The sequence below is a fragment of the Asparagus officinalis genome, chromosome 7, assembly GCF_001876935.1.
Source record: "Asparagus officinalis chromosome 7, Aspof.V1, whole genome shotgun sequence".
Taxonomy (NCBI): Eukaryota; Viridiplantae; Streptophyta; class Magnoliopsida; order Asparagales; family Asparagaceae; genus Asparagus; species Asparagus officinalis.
The window spans coordinates 358268-364493 of record NC_033800.1 but is presented as its reverse complement, the minus strand read 5'-3'; the positions used below and the strand labels follow the sequence as shown (position 1 = coordinate 364493).

The 6226-nt window shown below is 34.6% G+C and overlaps 1 long non-coding RNA gene across 2 annotated transcripts; it reads left to right on the top strand.

Annotated features, from left to right (window-relative positions):
* LOC109849424 lies at window positions 263-5774 on the top strand. 2 transcript variants are annotated; one of them, XR_002249088.1, is made up of 5 exons: window positions 263-615; window positions 707-831; window positions 1350-1534; window positions 5212-5600; window positions 5691-5774. It is a non-coding gene; the product is annotated as an uncharacterized LOC109849424 (long non-coding RNA). The 2 variants fall into 2 exon arrangements; XR_002249089.1 differs by lacking the exon at window positions 1350-1534.

Here is a 6226-nt window from a genome sequence, read left to right as displayed (position 1 = left end):
AGTGAAATTGATGAGGTGGACAACAACTTTTCAAGTTGTGTCATAAATACATAATTTTACCAACAACAACCAAAACAGTCTCTTAAAGTTACATTTGCAAACCAAATTTTACAAATGTAACTTTAATTGATTCTGAAGCCCCACACTTCCACCGACATATTTCCCTAAAAAAATGAAAAAAAATTTTGAATTTCAAATCTCTGCTAAAATTTTGAAATTCTAATCAGTGTTGTCATATTGCTCTCCTTCACAAACACAGACGCTTCCTCTCCCCTCTTTTTTTTCTTATTCTCCCACATCGGCTCAGACAATCCACCCTCCTCCCCCCTCCGGCATCGTCAGGCTCCTCATCCAAGCTTCCCTCAGCTTTCTCTCTCTTTATAAAGCAACGGAGGGATCTCTCTAAAAATCTCTCTCTCAAATTAGACCTAATCTCTCTCTCATCCCCTAACCATTAATCTCTTCCCCAATCTCTGAATCTGCGGGCTCCAGCAGAGAGATCGTCGAGACATGGCGACGTCAGAAGCGAACCCTGGAGTGCCTCCCCTCCCACCTCGCCGACGCCCTCTTCCGTTGCCTCCGCCACCGCCACCTCCTCTACCCATCCCTCCTCGAGTCCGTTCAAAACCCTAGCCCTAACTTTTTAATTTTGGACCTTTTCTGTTGGAATTTGTGAATTTTTTTTATTTTGTTCTGGGTTTTCCAGCATTGCGTTGAAGAGGTTGATTTGAGTGGGGAGAGCAGCGTGGATGCTGAGTGGATGACTTATTTGGGGGGATTTCGGAATCTTCGAATTTTGAAGCTTTCGTATTGCAGGAGTTTGAATATTCTGTAAGTGTTTTCCTTCTCTCTTTTTAATTTGTTCATATTGATGCAATTATAACTCCAAAGAATATGAACAGAGACTATATTATGATTAGGAAAGAGTAAAAAAACTTCAAATCAGTTCAGAGAAATATTATTAGTTTTAGAAAAATAACTTTATTTACTAGTCTATTTGATTTTTGGGTTTTGAAATTTTAACCTATTTATTTTATTTCCAATTTATTACCTGAATGGCCTTTTGAGATCAATTCAATATATGTTGTCTGGGAAAGAATAACATCCATGTGGTTATACTTATAATAGCATATTGATAACCACTTGGAAAATTGTTTCTGCTATGTTCGTGCATTGTTCATATTGCCCTTCTACAATATATGCACAGTGAAGTGTTGAAGGCAATACTTTTTACATAATATCTCTAATACTCTGCCTTTTGGAACTTCAAGTAAATCTTTTTCATCCCAAATTATGAACAGTTACTTGAATGTTATTTGGCAACGTTGATTGTTTGACTATGTTTTCAGATAAGATAAAACAAGCACGAGAGATTTTTAGTGGCATGAGAGTTAGGATTCCAGTCAATTGGAATGCTATGCTAGCTGGGTTCATCAACAATGGGCAATCAGAGGATGGATTAAAATTGTTTAAACTGATGGTGGGGTCAGTTGAGGTGCGCCCGAACCCATCAACATTAACCAGTGCATTATTGGTATGTCGCGATCTCCCAGGTTTAAATTCAGGAAAGCAAATCATCAGTGGGCTTCTAAATTATCTCTGAGTTTTAATATAATAGTTGAAACCTCATTAGTGAGCATGTATTGCAAGTGTGGGCACTTGGATGATGCTTCGAAATTGTTTTCAATGGAATGGCGAGAAAAGATGCAGTCTCATGGAATGCAATAATTTCTGGTTATTCCCAACACAGACTTGGAAAAAGTGCTATTGAATTATTCCACGAAATGAAGCAAGATGTAGTAAAACCTAATGAAATCACCTTTGTCACACTCTTAACAACATGTAACCATTCTGGGCTAACCAAGCATGAAACCACTTGGCTGAGTTGTTGGTTAGGTGGTTATAAGTAAAGGTTAGCATTGAGCTCATACTAATTAGACTATTGAGTGATTTAGTTTCTGCCACAATGAAGTTTATGAAGCTTGGGTCAAAGCCTGGTTCTTTTCAGGATGACAGTGACGACGTAAGGTGAGATTTTTCATGGATTTTGTTGCTTTTGGTAGTACCAATCAGGCTTATTGAGGCGTGCCCGGGGCGCGGGGCGCTTCGGCGTAGGGGAAATGTGCCCCGCACGCAAGGCGGGGCACTGTACGCAGAGAGGCGCGCGCCTCTCGTGCGCCTCATATGTGTCTCGCTCGCGCCTCGCGTGCGCCTCGCACCTGCGTTATGTAACATACTCTTTCTTTTATTTTTTTAAAATAATTTACATAATTACATATTTATATTATGTAATATACTCTTTCTTACTAATTGCTAATCTATTTTCATATTTTCATGTTTAACCTATAAAAAAGAAATAATAGTTAGTAATTTAGTATACTTGTTTGCTAATTGTAACTTCCTTCTCTACTTAGCATGCTAACTAGCAAATTATGAATATGTAAATATGTAATTGTTACATTCATTCTTCATTTTTTCATGCTAAGTAGCAAATATCAATTAAGAATACTAACTAGAAAATTATGAACAATCATGTTTGTTAATTATATTTCTTAGTCTTTTATGTGACAATTTATAAACATATGCTCATAATTGTTAATCACTTAATTTGATGATTTAAATACATGTTTCTTGTATCTTTTTTATTACTTTAAAATTTCAATTAGCATAATTTGATGATTTAAGTTGATATTCTCATAATTTTGGATGTAGGTAACTAATATGTTGCTTATATATTTTTGTCTTATGATATTGGAAAATATTAGTTTGAGTTATGCGCCTCAATTAGTGAGGCGCGCGCCTCGATGTGCGCCTTGCGCATGGTGTGCGTAAGGGACCTTTGCGCCCCGCATTGTGCCTTGCGCCTCTATAACACTTGTATCAATTTTGCATACTGTTTCATAGTATGTATTCGATTTGGAATGTTTATTTATTTAGGCATGATTTTGTGTATTTATTGTTGATATTTGTCTAGATTAGTCTTTTCATAAAGATCTATAGAAAATAAATGAAACTGTCAAAAGTATTCTAGATTAATGCTTACATTTTGTTATAGAAATGTTATGCGTAAGAGAATTATATAACCTCCAAAGTGCGAGTAGGTCTAGGGCGGGTGACCTCCTGAGAAGTCTTTGCTTAAGATGTTTAAGTGCATGTCAATGGCTTATTTTAATGTTGCATTATCTGGTATAATTTCGAGTATTTACTTAGTATTTTTTTAAAAAACTCTCTCTTTAGTTCTGCACCAAAAAGGCATATAAATCAAATTACTAGGCTGGATAAGGTTATCTGCCTATGTCATCCTTATGCTGAATGATCAAACTTTGTTTTATTAATTTATGTAATTAGTCCTCTGTGGTCATTTGTGTTAGTTAATTGAAATACACAGTACATGATAATTTATTAGCAAACCGAAGTTAATTTCTGAGAAAACTATTAAAAAGTTCAATGATACTTTGTTGAAATTTACCACTGCTTTCAACCATTAGTCACTCGACATTTATTCTTTCCATTTTGGGTTCTATGCTTAAAAGTTAAAAAAATAGCTTTCTTATCTCTATAGACACAATAACGCATGACACCAAAGGTTATCAAGGAATGAATATACAGTTCACAAACTGTAACCAACATATCTCCGAGGTTCAGTCCTCAAAGACTCACTGACACCCTGGTTCATGAAATGTAGCAATATTACCCACAAGAACTGATGTGGTTCTTAAACTGATTCAGCTCCACAAGGACTTCTTCGGTAGGTATGTGTATCAACTATCAAGTCACTCATGCACCATATCTGTAGAAATGTTATGATTTAGAAAGTCGAAAGTGAGATCATATATAGACTCGTCTTCTTTTTTGGGATTTACATAAAATTAATACTTATAACACAAATTTATAAAATTGAAGAGTTTGAAATATGCATGATGAATTTATGTTATATTACCTGTAAGCTTCCATCAGGATTGCAACCAGAATCGGTAGATACACTAGCAATTGTCCATGGATCAGATATGCTCCAGTTGAAATCAGGATTGCAACCAGAATCGGTAGATACACTAGCAATTGTCCATGGATCAGATATGCTCCAGTTGAAATTTGTCACTTTACCTCCTCTGCAAGCACAAACACAGAAAATATACAATAAACATGAAGCAGATCCAAAGACTAGACCACAAGTACCTTATTTCGCCACTATTATCGTATGTTATTAAAGGGTCAAATTTTAGCACCCCTAGCTTTGGCCTAAAAAACATAGCTTAATGTGAATCCACCAGAAAAGGACAGGCCACCTGGATATCTTTGATGCACTTTTAATATCTTAGGTATCTATTATGCTCTCTTAGCATCTTCTACAATATAATCCTCATTAGGGAACCAGGAAACTATTGCCAATAATAGAAAATGTCATTTCCAAAGGAAATCAAGGGTACACATATCCATCTCTAAGCCCAGCGTGAATAAAATCCTAATTATTGTAACATAAAGACAATGGATGCAGCTGAACTAATATCTGTAATAACTAGATGCAGAATTATCTATTCGGATAATCAACAGAATTGACATGGATAAATAGGAAACAAGATTTTGACAGAAACAACAAACATGTGTGTCCTCCATATATTCAATTGAGAAATTACATATTTGATTTTGTGAGATTTTGATGGTTATTATAATAAGCTATGCATTTTGTTTGTTTTTTACATATTTATAGAGATGCAAGAGCTGACTTTGATGATTAATAAAATCTTTGGTAATTAAAATGTTGGTAGGTAACAAAAGTAAAATCTGATTTTGAACTTGATTCATTTTTAATTAATTTGATTTTAGATCTTAATTTTTCTAGAATGATAATACATCTTATATTTGTGCTATACTGAAAAGCCATCATCTTTGATATTTTTTCTTTCTTTTTATTGTCAGTAGTGTGCTTATGCCTTCTCAGTAAACAATATGAATATATCTCATTTGTTTTGCCTCCAGTGTTGGCCGTTTTGCTTCTACTTTTCCTTTTCTGGTGAGTAAGAGTAGAGAAATGTCTCCGACAAGCAATATGAATCTCTTATGAATTTATAGCATGCAGTGTATTTGCAGTGTTGAGTCTTCCTTAAATTAGTTCATATCAAACTATACTTGAAACTTATTGAATAGATTAATATCATAATTGATATGTAGCTATATTTTAATGAAAGGTGATGTACTTGAATGTGATTGCAGGTTGTTCAACTAGGTGGGAAAGATATGCTTGCAATGCTTCATATTGGCTTGCAAAAGTGCAAAAAAATTGAATGTTTTTGTAAGTCAACTATTTATTTTACCCCCTTAATGAATATGAGATTTAATGCACAAGCTTCTCCCTTTTCTTTTATTGTAAATACCATGTACAAAATTGACAAATCTAATAAAAATCTCAGTTACAATTAAGGCATGAGTATCAACATTAGTTTAAGCATCATATACATGGCCCTCGCATCTAAATGAGTTGGTACAGTGATATAAAGCTGATAGGGTGAAGGACGAAAATAAGTATGGGCACTATGAAAGTGTTGCGCCTTTGTCATTCCAGAATCAAGTTTTTGAAGGGCCTGACAAGGACATAGAAACAGGTGATGACAATATAACATAATTATGATTTGTCAATTTGAAATATGAATATTTGTGTAATATTATTTTTCTTATTTTTGTGATTACCTCAGAAATGCATCTTGCCAATGCAAGGCAGTCCAGAATTGAAGAGGCAACTGATGATGATGGTCCCAGCACCTCAGGAAGACAGATAAATGAGGTACTTGCTTCAGTTACCTCTAAATTTAATTTAATCTGAAAGTTTTTTTTTTTTTAGTTTTTAGGTAATGGATAAATAGATTTGTGATGATTATTTGCTTACATCTTGCATCATGTACTTCCAATAAAAACCATCTGCTACATTGTATAGTCCATTCACATGTTAATCTCAGAATACCTGCAATCATCTATAATATGCATTTCAGGGCTCAAGATATATATGCATTTTAGTCTATGAAATGCTGCTAGTTACCTAGCTATTATCAGATGTAAATGCCATGCGCTTACTATAGATGGAAATGTGGTTGCATTTGAGTCAATGTGTCCCTGAACATTTATGAATGCTTCATCCATTAGGCATTAGCACATGGTCATATGACTTTTAGTTATGGTCTGAAAACTAGATCGACATTTTTTTAATAGAGGAAAAATCTGGGTATTGAACGGA